We start from the raw sequence: 19,331 nt of genomic DNA on the forward strand, positions 1-19,331 counted from the left end.
ATATGTAAGAATTGGCCATTTATTGAATTCATACTAAAAGCAAATAGGGGTCGGCACGTCACCAGAGTAACCACTAACTGCTGCTAACTGCATCTCCCGTTAGCTAGCTAGCTCAGTTAGCAGTGCAGCTAGTGGTCTGGACTGGGAGCTCAGAATACCAGGGGAGTGTTAATGCTCACACCGTTAGCACAGGAGTTGGTTAGCATGCTAACTTCATAGATATCTCTACAACACAATAAATACACTAAAAATATACAATACAATGTCGAAATACTTATTTTTTCACATTCTGTTGATAATTTTACCTAATTTTTTAAACCTTTCAACTGAAATTCTTACATATTGCACACATTGTTTGAAACATTTGGGATAATGTCAGTGCACAACAGAATTCTTACATATTATACACACGTTTACAGCCTCAGTCGCGATAGCTACACACTGGTATTTACATCCTGCTGTGAGTGTCAATGTTTCACATCACTAGTGCAGGCAGATCCCTCTTGTGTTTGTGTTGCTCGGTCGCTCACAGCAGGATGTAAATACCGGTGTGTATCTATCGCGAGTCTCATTCATCTTGTCTGGCGTGGCTTCCGTAGTGCAATCGGCTGTGAGGGAGACTCGCGTGAATGCGGAGCGTGCCTCCAGGCAAATATAGTATAGTGACTGTTTAGGCTGTAAAAATGTACTAAATGACGTCGTTTTGAGTAAACTCTGGATGTCGCCACTTCAGGACACTTGGATTGCAGCGGACGAGCAGTATGGAGGAATATTACAAAGTTTTTGTGTAGTTTTATGGAACTTTTCCTCTCGGGCACAATTGACGCTCGTTATATGGATTATTCCTGCCGGAGGGTAGCCCCGCGGGTCTCCAGCTGCACTTTGAGGAATAACAAACTACACCGGAGATCTCATCAGCATGTGGGTAAGTCGATAATGACTGAATTTTGTTTTAGAGTGAACTATTCCTTTAACATTGTCATTAACATTTGCAGGTTAGAGGTAGGTAGGTTACAATTATGTAAAGTATAATGAGGGCATGAGTGTGTGTGTGTGTGTGTGTGTGTACACGTACAACAAAGCAGTAATCAATCTCAGAGTGGCCTGTGCCAGCCACAGCTGACTGCACGAAAAGCCAGTTTCCTTGTGACCAACAGTCAACTCCATTGTTTTCAGCTGATCATTATGGAAGTGTTCAAGAACTACACAGGTGGATTAGCACACAGATTGGTGACTGGACATAAGCTGATAATACCAAATAATATTCATCTTTTACCAGATGTTTGAATATTTGGAAGTCTTTGCATTGGAGCTAAATACCAAGTCATTCTTCCATTTATACAGTATGTACTGCACATACAGTATACAGTAAAATAGTCTTGTTTCCTCTCTGTACCTCAGTGATGGTGTCATTTAATACTGACTGAGAACACTCTGATCGAGTTTTAATACTTTAATTACAACTGTGATCAGAGTTCCAGTGTCCACTTGATATGGCTTCAATATGCCAACACTCTTGTTTATCTGTGACACTGCCACAAGAAGACATAGATATTTTCTGTTAACTGCTCAGTTAAACCATCACATTCGCTGCAACAAAGCACAAACACTTTGCTGAACTTCCTCAAAGTACCTTTACTTTGTAATAACCCCCATAAAACACACTCTCAACAAAAACTGTTCCAGGAAGGACAGGTCCTGGGCCTCAGGTGAGCCGTCACTGTGTTTTAGGGTGTGAGCTTCTTCACTGTTGGTGTCAGTCCTATTGGCAACAGCACAACAGTCTAATCATTGTCAGCTCTGCAATGGCAGAGGCAACAATACCCAATCAAGCTTCTGAAGTATCCACCATATGGGACCAGAGCACCTCAAACACAACTGCACTAAAACAAGTGGTTTCACATTACATAAGCCATCTCAATTCAACTGTTTGAGATCATCTAAAATGGAAACAGTTTGTAAATTAATTATGACAGTCCAATGATTCTGTTTCCCAATGCAGACACATGTCCATCATTTCAGATTTTGAAGAAAATCCACTGAAGCTATGTGCTCAATTCATCTGACTCCATTTGATTAATTCATGATGTAAGAGAATGCAGAGTCTGTGCTGATGGTTTTTGTTTCACTGGGGCTCACAGCCAACCGGGGAGCTTGTTAGCAGGCAGGACGCAGCAGGCTCACCTTTTCCTCATAGAAACACTTGGCGAGCAACACAACTGCATCACATTACAGCAACACACAAACAGAGCCACTATCACTGCACACACACACATGACACATCTCTGCAGTCAGACAATCAACACGACACATACAGGGATGATAACAAAGCTAGTTATGAAACACACACACACACACACACAGTAGCAGGGCTACTGAAAGACAGCAGTTGAAGTTACCATCAGCCTCTCACTGCATCACACTTAGAGGACACCTCCAATGCAGCAAAAGTGGTTGCCATAGAAATAAAAAGACTGCTTAGTCATTCTGAGAAAGATGAGCGTGACTCTGTGACTTAATAACTAGCTTGTGTCATTCAGCTGTTAAGGTGTGTGTGTGTGTTTTCTAATGAGAGCATGTGTGCATGCATCTGCCATTCATTCTGACGTGACAAACACTGATTGAGGTTGTATATTGACATTGCTGACTGGATGCGTGTGTGTGTGACGCAAAGGAAACACATGCACAAACACACACACACACACACACACACACAAGTCTACCTCCCCATGATTCTACAGTGAGGATGGTTGAAGAACTGAGTTGGTAAGATACAAAAAAATAATAAGTCATTAAAGTCTTTTTATACTCATGCATTTGACATTTGTGATGCTCCCTTATGTCTGTAAAGCAGCTGAAGATGCAACAGACAGCACTGGAACAGTTACGATGCTCGAGAGCTTGCAGGAGGATAATGATATAGAGATCAATGATTGTCAGAAACTGTACAAAATATGATGAGTCACTGTTGGAAAAAGAAAGACACAGCGCTACAGAGTAAGGAGCGCGACCCTAAGGGACAGAGCAGTGTGCAGAGTGCAACAAAAGGCACTAAATGAAACACAAATCAGGGTGGCTGGCTGCGAGTCCAATCAGGACTGGTCCTGAGGTTATCAGCGTAGTGTAGATCGAGCGGTTATATAAGCAGCTAGCTGTCTCTCTCCAGCTCTGACACCACTACTGTCTTAACAGATCAATACCTGGATACATGACAGTGGACCAGGATTCATTTGGACTGTAGCCTATTAGCTACAGATACACAAGAGGATATGTTAACTAGGACAGCCTATACTTCTATCCAGAATAGAAATGGCTACCAATCAAAAAAATTAACACTTGCGATAAGGTGTAGTAGAACACAGACTTATGATGGGTCAGTCAGTCATTCTTCACATCCCTCATTACTAGGACACAACTCTAACTAGAAGGGCTAGAAGGGCACCCTTCTATATATAGATCTATAGAAAAAAGCATTGTTACAATTGTACCATTTCTCCCATTAAACTACTGTCACCAAGTGCTCAATAACGTCTGCTTTCTGTTCGAAGTTTGAACAACTTCATGTGTGTGCTACCCCAGAGGATTACCGTTTTGTCACGACTGAACTTTACTGCCATCTACTGGATATTAAGATGTATAGCATTTATTTTGCCAAGGCCAAACATCTTATCTCGCAAAGTGAAAATATATTTATTCAAATCAAAGTGAAAATATATTTATTTATTTGTTCAAACTCATCCAGTACTAGTACTGCTCTCCAAAGAGTTTCCCATCATTGAAAAACATGGATCAGAACACGTGCGCATGATCAGAAATGTTCACACAGTCTGAGATATACCATGGCGTTAGCTTGTGATCCAAAATTCCTGTAACAGGCGATAATGTACTGCAGAACATCATCACCTGCCAATTGAGGTGCTCAACCTCAACTGGCAGCTCCTTCAAAAAAGTTTTTGGTTTCAAGACCAATCATCATTCATATCTCAGTGTTTCTACACTGCTCCTGTGAGGCATCCCTCTGCCTCTGTGTGACTTGTTAGATATATATCACTGCTTTCCAAAAGCTGAATGATCCTGTTTATACAGACTGAGCCTCCTCTGCGAACAGCGACGCCTCGGCTCTGGCTGCTCAACTTCATCCTTAGCAGGTTATGTCATCCTCTATGTTATTAATCCATCACTGATTACAAATAGCTCCACCGAGGATCTGAAGCAACTAACTGATGTTAGAGTGAGAAAAGATACCATAGGTCACTTTGTCCCATAATATACTCAAGGTCATTGTGACTGCTGTCCATTTGACACTCAATTGTTTCATACAATCACATGATTACATTTTCCAAGTTAATGTATGCCTTTAAAGAAAGATGTTGAGACGACCTCAACATTAAAATGCATTTTATTGTCAAAAAGACAAGTCAGTTTGCTAAATGGTTTTCTTAGTTCTCAACCATCGCTTCATTAGTAATAAAGGACTTTATAAATAATTATGAACTTATTATCATTATAAGCGTTTAATTCAGCTCTGCGTGGGCCTCTGTTTAAATGTAGTTTAACATAAAGAAAACTGCAAACCCACCACATGCAGTTCAGTGAAACAATGCTTGGACTGTACATACATTGTGAGGGGATTTAGTTACATTACAATCATCTCAACAAAGCATCTGGAAACCATCTAACCCTCCATCTTCAAAGACTACAGAGGAAAGACTGTAGGACTGCTTTGTATCTTTACAACCAAACCATCAATTTGGCATCGGCTCGTTATTATCTTAATTAAAAACCCAATTTTGTTTGTCCTCAACTTCACAGAAACTTGCAGGATGTCTCAGCACATTCTCAAACATGGTAAGTCTTTGCTATAGGCAAAAGTTTGAATACTTGAAAAATCAACCTAACGTCCAAATGTAGTCCTATTTACAACATGGGTAACTACTACAGTGTAGTAGTTCCATTATAATTAGACTACTGACTATAGAAGAGAATTAGTTTAAGCCAAGTGTCTGGAAATAATCCACCATGACACAAGCTAATGTTAAATGATTGTTTTTTTTTTGCGCCAGCCAACATCTCAAAGTACATGGACCTATGACCCAGTGCACACACACAATCACACACACGTGTTGATCCCATGCATAACGGGTGCCACAGTCAAGACTTACTCTTCTGTCTCCTCAGGCTGCACTGCCGCAAAAAACATCCAGCAAAAAATCATGGAAGCTCCTTCAGCTCACTCGCACTGCTCTCTTCAGACTGACATGCACTTGGCTGGCTGTCCTCACACACATACCCACTCAATCCTCCTCCTCACACACTCACACATACCCCTCGCTGCACTGCACTGCACTGCACGTTCATGCGTTGTATCTTATCCCATCACGGCTGTGTGTAAGTGTGTGTGTGAGCACAAGCGAGTGAAGACTACGCAGGCTGTGACGATGGTCGAGGGAGGGAGGGAGGGAGGAGACGGGTCGAGGGAGGGAGGAAGGGAGATACACCTTCCCTTTTTGGTTCTGAAACACGAGCGTGCTGCTCAGTGCTGCAGTAACAAGAATCGTGTGTGTGTGTGTGTGTGTGTGTGTGTGTGTGTGTGTGTGTGTGTGTGAGTGTGAGTGTGAGTGTGAGTGTGAGTGTGAGAGAGTGAGAGAGTGAGAGAGTGAGAGAGAGAGAGAGAGAGAGATTCTGGCACATGAATATGGCAAAAGGGAAAAATTCCTCAACACAAACACACAACTCCCTCAAGGTCTAGTGTGGGAGGGGATTGTTAGTCCCATGTCTGTTTACATAGAGCAGTGTGTGCGTGTGTGTCTGCCTGCCTGGCTGCCAGGTAACCTTACCCTGGTCCTCCCTCCACCCCCCAAAAAGTAGGAGGGGCCAGTAATGGTCGGTCCAAGGGTTGGCTGTTGCAAAGCTGCACTGGGCCCCCTCCCAGTTATTGGCTGCAGGAGTGTGAGGGGGAAACAGAGAGGGAGGTTTTGGACTGAAGTAGAAAGGGGCAATGAGAGGAATGGAAAAGTAACCCATGCAATCTGATGGAGAGGAGAGGGAGGAGTAGAGAAGGCACTGGTGAGCCAATGAGAGGCGCAATCCAAGTAAGATTACAAGTTGGTCATGTATGTCCTGCCAATAGACTGAAGAATAAAACCAGTGGATTAGCAAAGGCTTTGATCCAAACACTACACTGCTATTGGTGGACTTTTTTACAGTAATAATGATTACATACACATGTTATATCCTTACAATCTGCAGCTAAACTGTCTTCAGTTTTACCAGCTAAAACTCAAGACAGGTCTTTACAAGGTCAGAGGAGACACTGTCACACACACTTTCCTGTACTAATTCAGTAACTCTAAAAGTGTGAGGAGCTGTCTGGAGAATCTATTCTGTGAAAAGAGGTCTGGTCACAAATTAACTTTTTTGACCTTTGACGAGTCGGTGCATGCAGGCTGGGGGCTTTTTGTTGGCATGGCTGTAAACAGAAATGGATAGGGAGCAAAAGTTTGGTTGGATTCTGTGACACACACACACACACACACACACACACTATTTCAGTTTATAAAGAGTACTCATGTTTTTACAACAGGGGACAAAGATGGTCACTAGTTTAAAAGATCTAGAAGAAATGCTTGAGGTTTAATAGTCTCTGTAGCTTAAATGTGACAGTTGTAGCACCAGCCTCCATCACCGAGCAGTTTAAAAATTTCAGTGCAGTGTGGGTGGTGGAGGAGTTGGAAGAGTCATAAGGAGTTTTTGTTCCACACCAGGGGAAAGTGAACCAGCCTGGAAAGTGAACAATAAAAGCCTGAATTCTCTGGACACCTTATGGTTGAGACACTACAATTGATCAACAATCAAATTCTGGAACAATATGGTCTTTTTGAATTTTTCTACATCCAATAGGAGTAATGGACAAAAAACACTAAATAAAGAGCCACACCTACACAATAATAAGATCCAGACTGGAAAATAATAATGTCATTTAAAGGAGAACGAGAACAGTATTATACTGTAAAACCAGGCATCACTGCATTTGTATACATAAGAAATTAATAATTCTTAACCTTTTGACAGCCAAACTGAGATGCAATACACTGATTGTGTAATTAAAGTGAGCACTCACACCGCTGAGACCCTGCAGCAGAACTCCCCATCGAAAATAACTGGATCCAACATGGATGATTGAGCAATCCACTGGCCCAGTAAAGCCAATAAGATGACTTCATGTCATTCACTGTGATGTGAGTGAATGACTGAGACCAATATTTAACATAGTGAATCTGGTTGATGTGAAAGGGTTAACTGTGATAAAATCATTAAGTATTGTTTTTAATGTTAGAGCACATTTACTGCAGAGTTCAGTCCAGTTGTGAGGAACTACTCAGATCCCTTACTGAAGGGGAAGTAAGCAGTTCTCGAGAAAGACAGTTGATAGTGGAGTCTCAATTCCAGGTCATGAAATACTGCTGTCTGGTTTGGTGTCTTGGCTAAAAAGGCTATCTAAGACCATCAAGTTAAAGAACATGAGTATTACCAGCAAGAAGTGACAAATGCATTGCAAGTAGGCTCAGGTACTTGCCATGCTAAATGGCCTGCTTCAGTGTGGTAAAATATGGAGCCTTCAAGGTCCCAAAAGATTATATTTTTATCTTCAGATAGTAATTTGTACACACAAGTTGCAAATGTGTGAAACCAGATGAAAATAAGCTAGCACTTCTGTTAGTCCTCCAACGTGAGTAATCAGCATGAGAACTGAGAACACCTGTGCAGGAATGTTGGGCATTTAATCGCTAACAACGCATCATTAGCTGATCTTATATTTGTATGTTCATCAATAAGAGCAGTTAAATAAATGTAGTCAAGTTAAGTACAATATTCATTTTGTTTCATTCAATGTAGAATAGAAGTATAACATAGCATACATTCAAAGTTAATATACCCAAGTATAATACTTGAGTAAAGGTAATAAATTACATGTTGATGAAGGTTCATCCAGGTCATGTTAATACTAAGTGCTATATCATAGGCATCCAAGAGGTTTCTTCAGTTCTAACTAACTGAAGGGGAGTTGCCGGCTTTAAACCCTGTGTGGGTATGAACTTACAGAGTCATTAAGGTCACGTGTTGTTGACCAAACCGGCCTCCCTGTGGGTCGTTAGGCTAGGTGAGTCTAGTTACTTTACACCACTGGATCAGTATCACTGCCCATGAAACTAAATACGTGCATAACCCCTGTATGCTAATTGCTTAGCACCAAACAGACGGTTAGCAACTAGCTTGTAAAAAGAAAAGTCAAACATTTAACGGCTATAGAGCCACATTTTTTCTCAGGAGCTGGTAAAGCTCAAAAAAAGAGTTAAAAATGAGAGTGAATATTGAACTGACATTCATGAGGTGACCATAAACACAGTACCAAATGATTGTTGAAGTTGTTCCGTTTCTGTGAGACGTGACTACAGACCTAAGGACGTTATATTAAAATTTGTACACATTGTCGGATGTGGAGCCTCACTAATTCCTATGAAAGCTGCTCAGTGGTATTTTGAAGCCAAAATGGCTCGACTTCCCGGCTATAAAAAGGACCCAGATCTTCCATGTTGTGGGGCCCATAGAGCGTGCACACTGGAGACTTTTGCTGACCAAGCTGGTTTACTTCCAGTTTAGCGCTGAGCTACTATGAATAGGGATAAAATAATTTAAACTTGCGGCTCTGCTAGACTTTCCAAATTTTATTGGACCGAATGGCTCAAATTATGAGTCACTTCACGGGGGATGTGATGCTCCTTATCCACCATTTTACACCTGCTTCTTTCACAATGTAAGCTTATGGGAAAAAGTCTTCTTGGGCCCCAGTGCATCACGTGACGATGTAATCACATGGTTTGGCCACTACAAAACTTGTCTTCAAAGCCTGCGGTGCTTTCTCTGGGCATGTACAGATCTCTGTTAGCCAACACTTTAGCCATAACTCTATTCATTAAAGCTAAGGTTTGTGATGATGGCACATATTATGTCTTTCTCCACTTGCTCACCAACAATTGGATCAATGCAGCTTTACAATTCAGCTGAACAACAAAAAAAAACATTAAGAAGAATAAATAGTGAGACAGCTACAGAGGTGCAGCTCATTTACTGTGACACTGGCCCCTTTTGGGATTCGATAAAAAATTTTGCAAGTAATTTTGAATTAAATGAGTACGCTTCATGAAAACTACTTGAAAGATGAATTTCAAAAGTGTAAATGTGATTTCTTGGCTAGGCTACACATTCAGCCCCACACCAGCTATTTTTCTTAATCTTAAATACCACTACATAGGCTTATGGTTCCTCTCACTGACTTGTACTGCATTCACAAGTGATTACTGGCACTCAGTGTTTTCAATAGGCAAGGCTCTGAAACACGACAGTAAACATGAAGCTAAAAATCAGCATCAGGATTTAAAATCTGTTTTTCATCCATATCCACATCATCTTCACATCTGAGTTTTTCATATTGCTTCATCACGTATAGATAGATAGATAGATAGATAGATATAGATAGATAGATATAGATATAGATAGATATATCTATATAGATAGATATAGATATAGATAGATATATCTATATAGATATATATAGATATAGATATATATATATATATATATCTAGATATATATATATATATATATCTATATATATATCTATATATATCTATATATATATCTATATATATATCTATATATATATATATATATATCTATATATATATATATATATATATATATATATATATATATATATATATATATATATATATATATATATATATATCTATATATGTCTATATCTATATATATCTATATCTATATATATATATCTATATATCTATATATAGATATATATAGATAGATAGATATATATATCTATATATAGATCTATATATATAGATAGATATATAGATATATAGATATCTATAGATATAATCTCTACATTTATAATGTTATAGACTGCGGCTCATCTTTGGCTTCAAAACATGCAGCACCACAAAATAAACAGCAAGAAAGCTTGCTTGGTATGTTGATTATTGGTTTCCTTGACTACTACTACTACTACTACTACTACTACTACTACTACTACTACTACTACTACTACCACTACATTTATAATAACTATCATAAAAACATATTAGTCGATGCCTACAATGTAACCATGAATGTACAGTGAAATATGGGACAGGGCCAAGTGTGTGTGAGAGTTGCGAGGACAATGTTGAGGTGAGTTAAATCCCAGCAGTCATTACATAGCACATGCTACAGCTTAAAGAAGAAAACACTGAACACTTTCAACTTGACTGTGCATGTGAGTAGAAAACAGCAACTGTGTAGGCTTAACTACATGTACATGCAGTGCAGGTTATTGTAACCACACACACAAAAAGTTTTAGTGTTCCAGTTGCTCAAAATGTCCTGTGTGCTTCAAACTGTCTCTATGAGCCACACCATGGGACTTTACATTATGAATCTAAACATTTCTCCACATGTTCTCACAGCAGTGCAGACAGGAATGAACTAACACAATAATCTGATTAACTTTGGATCTTCAAAAGGCCTGAAGGACTCCACAAGTGAAGCCAAGAGGGTCGCATGGGCTGAATATTTAAGCTTTCGAAGCATGTAAAGGCTCAAGGGACAATACATGTGAGTACAAAAAATGCACCACATACACACACTTTCACAGATAAGGTTGATAAAGGAAATACTTACAGTAAGTGACAAATGAAGGGCAAGTACAGAATACATTTACTTTTATTGACTAGAAAGAACAAAGAAGTCCACAAGGAATAGTATTCTAAAGACCGACATGTTTCTGCATGTGTGTGTTGTATGTTGTGTGTGTGTGTGTGCACGTGATTATGTATATGAAAACACACAAGCTATGGAGCAGTTTAGATGCAGCACCTGGTCATCAATGTTGTTATGGCTCCAAAAATTTAGCAAGTCTTTAACTCGACCGCTCTGAGACAGCGATGTGTGTACACAAAGTAGTGACTCTACTGTGAAGCTGGCAGTGATGGCAGAAGACAACATCATCTCTCAGCCATTGGTCTTTGTGGAAACTCAGACTAAAATAGATAGTCTAATCAGTTCCTGCCTGTCTGACACAGGAAGTGTGAAGGGAAAAGTGTGAGTGTGTGTCTAGCTGTCATGATAAACAGTCTCATTGAGAGCACTGGCACCACTGGCTGCTCTCACAAACACCACAGCTCTTTTCTCAGGTGGATCTGGATTTTCAGGTCTCTTGCTTAAAATACAATTCAAATGATTCTTCCCAAACTACTGCTGTAACAACTGAACAACAGCTATGAAATGTAAAGATAATTGAGTGAGGCTGTGTCTCCCTACTAAACTGAATAACTAAGTAGAAACAAACAGGAACTAAGAAGGAAATCCAACAGTAAGACTGTGTCAAATCTAAATGTTCCGATGATCAAAACTCATGTTTGGTGATGGAAACGGACATCAGCGTCATGCATTGATCCCAGCTGGATAATTGGCATTTCGGAGCACAAACACAGGAATTTATGGGAACCGGTAGAAAAAAAAGAAATCTCCATCCAGATGGGCGTTTAAGCACCGTTTCAGAAATAATCTCTGTCCATACAACACACCTGAAGACACAGATCTCAAGGACTATCATGTACACTGGGCATGCACTTGCCATTCTAAACCAGAAGCAGATTGTGTACTGTAGTTAGTTGCTTAGTTACAGAATTGACAATGACCTAGGCAGGGAAATGTGACTGCTCTTCACTGAATCTTCTTTTGATAATTTGTCAGCACCTGTTTTTGTGTCTTTTTCATCACTGTATTATCAAATGTCCGTTTGTGTCTTATATCAGTCTATTGCCTTTTAAAAAGGTACGATGTGGTATTACGAGGACTGGATAGGCTTGCACTAGCTGGGAAGCATGCTAACTTCAGTAGACAAGCCTATTATCACCTCATCCTTAATGTCTCTTGTTTGTGTATCTGCTTAGCTTGTTGGAATTGTTATCATATGTTTAATAGTTTGTACTTTCTGTTTGGATTACTGGATGGAATTTTATGTTCTACCCAGGAAGACTATGGAGGCACATCCATGTGCTTCTAACAGAGATCCTTAAATAAACATAAAGAGACATCTCTGTAACAAAGCAGGTACAAAGATGTCTATAGCAGTGGTCCCCAACCACCGGGCCACGGATCGGTATCAGTCAGGGGGTCATTTGGTTCCGGGCCGCACAGAAAGAATAAATAATTTATTTAATTTCCGTTTTATTGACCATCACACTCTGAAAGAGGTTTATTTTGAAAAACCAGATTCTTTTTTAATAACATCTGTCTCTTCCTCTTGAGACGCTTGACACATACCTGTCTCAGTCACCTTGTACCAAAAAAATTAAGCTGTCAAGCTAACCAAAATGAGTAGAAAACAAACGTCTTTGGATAGCTGCTTAGCAAAAGGGAAAAGGCCCAATGATGAGACAGAAGAAGAGCCTACGACTGCCAAGAAAAAGAAAGCTACATGTAGGGAGAATGACAACTGTCTTCAAGTTGGCTGATAAAGTGGCTGCATTCAATGCCAAACTGGAGCTGTGGGGACGGCGGGTGAACAGAGGGACATTTGACATGTTTCAAACATTAGCAGGGATTTTGGAAGAGACTGAGCCTGGGCCCTCATTCTCCCACCTGGTGCAAGATCACCTATCTCTGCTTTCAAAAGAGTTCGAGCATTACTTCCCAATGACAAATGACCCACGAAATGCGAAGGAATGGATCCGCGACCCATTTGTAAACATGCCTGGTGCATCGAGCACGTCCATGCTGGAAGAGGATCAACTGCTGGAGACTGCAAATGACGGTGGCCTTAAAGGAATAGTTCACTATTGAACGAAATTCAGTCATTATCGACTCACCCTCATGCTGATGAGAAGTCCGGTGTAGTTTCTTATTCCTCAAAGTGCAGCTGGAGACCCATGGGGGTACCCTCCTGCAGCAAAAATCCATATAACGGGCGTCAATGGTGTCTAAGACGAAAAGGTCCATAAAACTATACAAAAACTTTGTAATATTCCTCCATACTGCTCGTCTGCTGCAATCCAAGTGTCCTGAAGTGGCGACATCCAGAGTTTACTCGAAACAACGTCATTTAGTACATTTTTACAGCCTAAACAGTCACTATACTATATTTGCCTGGAGGCACGCTCCTGCGTGCACGCGAGTCTTCCTCACACCCGCTCGCACTACGGATTTGGATATGGATTTTTGCTGCAGGACGGTACCCCCGCGGGGGACTGAATGAATGTCCAATAATTCCACTGTTGAACAGAAGAAAAGTCAGAAACAAGTCAGCTGAAGTTGTTCCCCTGATGTTCATGAACTCTTCTCTGGTAAAAGAGCTCCAGGTATCACAGCAGAAGACAGAGTTTGTAAACAAAACAAGACAAAACAACGCTCACCAACACACCGAGGCAGCTGTCTGTGGCACCACCTTAGATCATCCAGCAGAGCATTAGATATTCTCCCCAACAACACCTGAAGGTTAGTATCTGGTTCTTTAGTTGCTAAATGCTCCACTGTGTTCACCAGCCAGTCAATAACTTTGTATGCTATGACAGAATATTTATCACAGCTTTTTGATGAATACAGCAGCCTGCTGAGTATGACAACTATGCTGATGAGAAGTCATAAAACCAAAATGATGAGCTGAAAGTGACTAAAAAGCTCCTTATATGCTTACAGGGCAGAAGTTTTTCTGTGAGACAGTGCAGATCTGATCGCTTTGAACCATCTCATCCTGATTGACAGTTAACAGTCACTGGTGTGGTGAAGACTGGTGTGGAAGTTTAGGGTGCGGTTAAAAGGGTAAATGGCATCAAAGAGTGAAGAGTTGCTCTGTTCGTCCGTTCTTGTGGATAGTAGCTCCATTAATCACAACAAGTTACTATGTTCATCCCAATGACAAGTCTGGGCAGAGGAGGGTAGTCAATTACCTCATACACATTCACACACAAAAATGCCAATCATGACTTTCTCACAGACACAGTTCTCCATGCACAGCCTCATCTGAGCGCACAACCACACTCCTGAACAAGGAGTGGCTGTATTAGACTTGTAGAAACTTGGCACCACTCAGCTCTACTGCCAATGAGGCAAGTGCTCCAGAGTAGGTGACGAGACTACAACAGTTTGCACATACAGGAAAATTCTATATTTTAAGAAGAGCCACAATAAAAGTGTATTGTTAATGCTAGAAGCCGGGATTAAAATGGGTTAGCTGCAAGACAGAACACCAACTGATGAATCTTACTGTTAATCAGTAGACAGAAGAAAGTGCGACTGAGGCAGAAAGATTCAAATTTTATATGCAACAACGGTATGTTAAAGCTGCTCTAGGCAGGAGTATTATGCATATACCAGTGTAATCAGCCTAAATCTACAAATATCATTTGTCTGACATTTTAGCTTATCAACAGTGGCATGTAGGCTACAGAATTTAATAAGAGCAGCGATCCAACTCCACATTCTCCAATATTGTCACATAAACCTGGAAATATTCAGAAAGTTTGAGGAAACAGAAAGTGAAAGTGTCAGATTGTTATTCTAATCAGAGAGGGTCTTTCTCAGCATCAAATCCTGACTAGACAAAAGGGTTCTAAGGGAGCAGTGCATGTACATCCATTATGCTGTACAGAAACTGGATCAGTTGTATCCAAAGCACGATGAGGCAGAGCCAAAGTGAGCACAGCACACCGTCAATGCATCAAGCTCAGTTCACTGAGAGATAGAAAAGTTCATCACAGTTACAGAATTTACTAAATAAACAACACGAGTCCAATCAGCAGTGGTCCTGTCAGAAGGCCGTCTTGTAGTGTCTCAGGACGAGCAGCAGTTTCTAAACCACTTCTCAGGAGGGAAACAAGGACAAACACTTGAGGTGGGCTAAGAAATACCAGAGTTCCACAGTGGACGATTCAGAAAGTCCTATTTACTGATGAATCACAGTGATAGATTAGTGTCAGTAACAGGAGGGTGTATGTGAGGAGACGAACAGGAGAGAGAATGATACCACAGTGTTTCAAACCCACAGTGAAACCTGGTGGTGCCAAGATTCAAGTCTGGGACTGTTTTCAGACTCCTGCAGAGAATTGAGTCCAGCCTGACTGAGGAGAAACACCACTCCATTCATGCTCCGACCTCTGGTTCTATCTTTGAGGAGAAGGTTTCATACTGCAACAGCATAACGAGCCAACACACAGTTCAAGGCTTTCACAGAACCACTTAAGGACCAAAGAAGACCAAGGAGTCCTCCTGACTGTCATGGACTGTCCTCCACAGTCACATGACCTCAACCCCATTCAACATTTATGGGGGCTCTCGAAGACTGAGAAAGCCAAACATTCTGTGACATCACAAGAAACTTTGTGGAACATTGTCCATGCAGCTTGAGTGCATACTGTCATTAAAGCAAAAGGTGGACAAATGAAATACTGAGATATTCTGACATTCATGGACATTTCGTACTCAAACTACTGAGCTGACGTTATCATTTGTGATGAATAAATAGTTTTACATTTGAAACAAATGCAAAATAGAAGTATTTTGAGCAGTGGTCAGACTTTTGGACCCTACCTTACAAAACAGTGGCTTGTAACTACAGAATTTAATTAGAGTATAGATCCAACTCTGGATCTGTGCACACTCTGCACCCGGGTCAATTGACTCTGCAGTAGACAGGTTTTATCACCTTGGCTTGGCTTTGATCTAAACTTAAGACCCGGGTAAACATGTTAAATTTTGCCGTGCAAAGTGATGATGTGTTATCAACATCCGGTGGTGGCGAGTAAATAAAGAAGGAATTTGGGATGTGATTTATCCAAGGACGTTTTATCACTGGACACAGTGTTGGAAGTGGAGCCCAATTCATTCCTATGAAAGCTGCTCAGTGGTGTTTTGAAGCCTAAAAAGCTCGACTTCCCAGCTGTGAAAATACCTGGATCGCCGACCGTCCCGGCTAACTTGAATGGGGAAAAAATTATGTAATTGTGCTGCTCTTCTAGACTTTCCAAATGTTATGACAGTGAAACGAGTCATTTCGCAGAGGTTGAGACGCTCAAAATAATGTATCCATCGTTTTACAGACGCTTCTTTCACAATGGGTCTGTTGTTGTTTCCTCTTCTGTTACAACTGTTTCTGACGCGTTCGTGACGTAAACATCTCACCTGCTCAGCTGCTGGAAAACATTTTGCAGAAAATGTGGAGCAAGATTATTTTATTTTTTTACAAAATGTGTGCGACTATTCCTAGATGCCCTTTAAGCAGTGGGATTCAATGTGAGACTGAAGTCAAAAGATATGAGGACTGATTATAGGCAACAATAATTTATCCTGTGACTAAGAAGAGTGGGTCTACTTTGTTCACTAAAGGAATTCAGTATGGGCGATGCAGACAACTGTAGGTTGCAGATTGTGTTACCTTATTCACACTTCTCTGCCAACATTTTTCACTTCAGGTTTAGGTCGTGCAGTCTTTATGGAATGGATTTTGTGTCTTTAATTTTGACCATTTTAAACCTAATAAGCTAATACTATTCTTTTAATTAAGTTTCATTCTTTAAGTAATCATATGATTGGGTGGCATGGTACCCAGTCACATAATAACTGATCCCATTTTCATGGTTATAACCCAGGACTGTTAATGTTTCTTCTCATTCAGAGAATAACAAGTTTAATAAGATTAACTAAGAAGTTAATACTGCTTGGTTGGAGCATTTCTTCCTGGACTCAATGTCGATGTAGACTTAATGTCTCTCTTTAAAGTTGATTATATCCATCAACACCTAACTCCCAGTCTAACATGTGAAGACATGCACTGCAGTAGTATCAGCTGCAGTGATAAGCAATTCAAGACATGCACCAGCATCAGGAACTGCCGTGGTAGTGTACCGTAGTTTGTCAAGGAATGAAATGGATCACGTGAAGACTGAGAAGCATATCACCATGATGAAGACTCAAGCTGCAATGATCAACCCATTAGTGGATCAGAAGAAACTTAGTTGGCAACAATTTTGACAATTGACTGATCCTTTTAGTGATTTTTCAAACAAAAACATCAAACATTTTACTGGTTCCACCTTCTTATATGTAAAGGAGTTTATGACATTATATAAACTGTATTTGCGTTTTGGACTGCTGGGTGGACAAAAGAAGAAATCTGAAGACATCACTTTGGGCTTTGGGAAATGCTTACAATTTGACATTTTATAGACTAAACAATTAATCGATTTATTGTGGAAATAATCAGCAGGTTAATTGATAATGAAAATAATTGTTAGTTGCAGCCCCACTAAATACTGGAAAGAAATAGTACCCCTTTGTCTTTTGGCTCAACAGAAAATGTTTATTGCTCAACTTAAAAAGGTCTAAAACTTTTTATTTTTTGAAAGGCAGAAATCAGCACTTAGAATGAAGTGACGGGTTGAGTTATTGTTCGCCCCATTACCTTGTTCTGCGGAATAGAAATTATCATTCAGCACAGGGCTCAGAGTATGTGACAAAGAAGTGGAAGAGCCTCCTTGTATCATGCACACAAAGCGCTCGACCATTCCAAGAAGCACTGAGTCTTTATTTAATCCTGGGCAGCCCTGCCTGCAGGATGATGCAGAGGACAACCTGTTATGTAACACTCAGAATGCTGCTGCAGCACAAATGTCCATTACACGCCGGCACACTTCACTGCATGGACACACACAATGGACACACAATGCCACAAGCAGTACCACGGACATTACTGCACAATGCCACTCAGAAATGGCAGCAGGCAGCCGTGGACATCAGTAAAGTGAAGCCTCAACAGCCACATACAAACACTCATATATAGTGTAGGCCGGTGATGCAGTTGATAAGTGTCCACACATGCACAGTGCGTGCCAAAGAGCCAAGACACACACCTGAACACACAACTGCACCTGTGCATACAGATATGGAAACATAAAATCATTTAAAATCCCTAAAAAAGTTTTTTATTTTAATTAAAATCTGCTACTGAAATATACAGTAACAAGACTGCTGATGATAAAACAGTACAGAGGGGATGGAACTTTGCTGGCTGCGATATAAACCCGACATTCCTCCTCAAACGGTTAGGCTACTGGTTGAAAACTGAAACGCCTTGAAGAAGACAGCATTCACTTTTGGCCCTTTACAGTATTAAAAACAAAATAAAAAATACACACACACAATAAAAAATATAAATATGAAAACGTTATGTCGATTCGTGTCAACTTGTTCCCTGGGATGTTTAGAGGAACACCGACATCACTTTTCCACGAAATACGTAGTTTACTGCAATAGGCAAGAGGTGACGCCAAACTCCGTTCAAAAAATTGCCAATTTAATGCGGTTTGATGCAGCGATACTGTATGGCAGAACATACTTTAAGCTACTCTGCAAATATAGATCTCCGCCTTTGCGTCATCATAGTGTAAATACAATGAAGCGGCACTTTTAGCAATTATTGCTAAAATTGCTCGCTGTCTTTATTTTACCACACTACCACTACCACGCAGGGCAACATCAAGCATCATCAACACATTCTAAAGTTGAAATTGTGGTGCTTTCTGTATCATACGGATGCCGAATTTGCCATAGAAGTCTGTCGATCGCAAATAAGTGTTGAGTCAGTTTTAACGATGTACCTGCCTCCACCGGTAAACGAGTCAACACTAAATCCTCACATTTTGCAATGGAGTCAGTCGTTGGTGCACCTACCTTTGGACGAAACAGCACATCAGGCTAGTTCTCCACCCGTCATTCATCAGGACAGCTAGGGTATCAGTGTAAAGTCACTCATGCACAAAATGTAAGCATCAATGGACTAAACTCTCACTTACCGTCGTAGCTATTAGCAACCTCCTGACTGCAGCTGTACCTGGATACACACCGACCACAGGGGGGGTGCGTTTACATCACATCTCTGACGCAGCTTCTCCAAATTCCATCAAATATCCTGATTCCTTGTGGTCGGAAATGCTACTGACTAATTCCTTTTGAGATGAGTGACCGCTGCAATCCTCCAGTCTGATCAGCTGAGTCACAAGGAGCCCGCACGCGCGCGCGCACACGCACACACACACACACACACACACACCTGTGATAATCAGCGCTTAATCGATCTAATTAATCACCACGCACACCCCCAGCCTGCTCACAGGTTCAGGGACTATGTTGGTAAAAAGTTTCTTGGACTTTTATTTTAATGTAAGCAATGAATCAGTGAACTCCTGATGCTGATGTTGTAAAGCTGTTATCCTCTA

The 19,331-nt window shown here is 40.6% G+C and overlaps 1 protein-coding gene across 2 annotated transcripts in view; it reads right to left on the reverse strand.

Annotated features, from left to right (window-relative positions):
* Nucleotides 1-19,078, reverse strand: part of LOC141004607 (uncharacterized) — a 77,407-nt gene extending 58,329 nt beyond the window's left edge. Inside the window, exon 1 of one of the 2 annotated variants that reach the window (XM_073476225.1) lies at nt 18,909-19,078. The gene's annotated coding sequence lies outside the window, so the exon portion shown is untranslated. Of the gene's footprint in view, nt 1-5,162; nt 5,370-18,908 lie in introns of those variants that run through there. The other variant, XM_073476214.1, reaches the window with a different exon arrangement.
* Between the last annotated feature and the right edge of the window lie 253 nt (nt 19,079-19,331).

The sequence above is a fragment of the Pagrus major genome, chromosome 1, assembly GCF_040436345.1.
Source record: "Pagrus major chromosome 1, Pma_NU_1.0".
NCBI classification, from domain to species: Eukaryota; Metazoa; Chordata; class Actinopteri; order Spariformes; family Sparidae; genus Pagrus; species Pagrus major.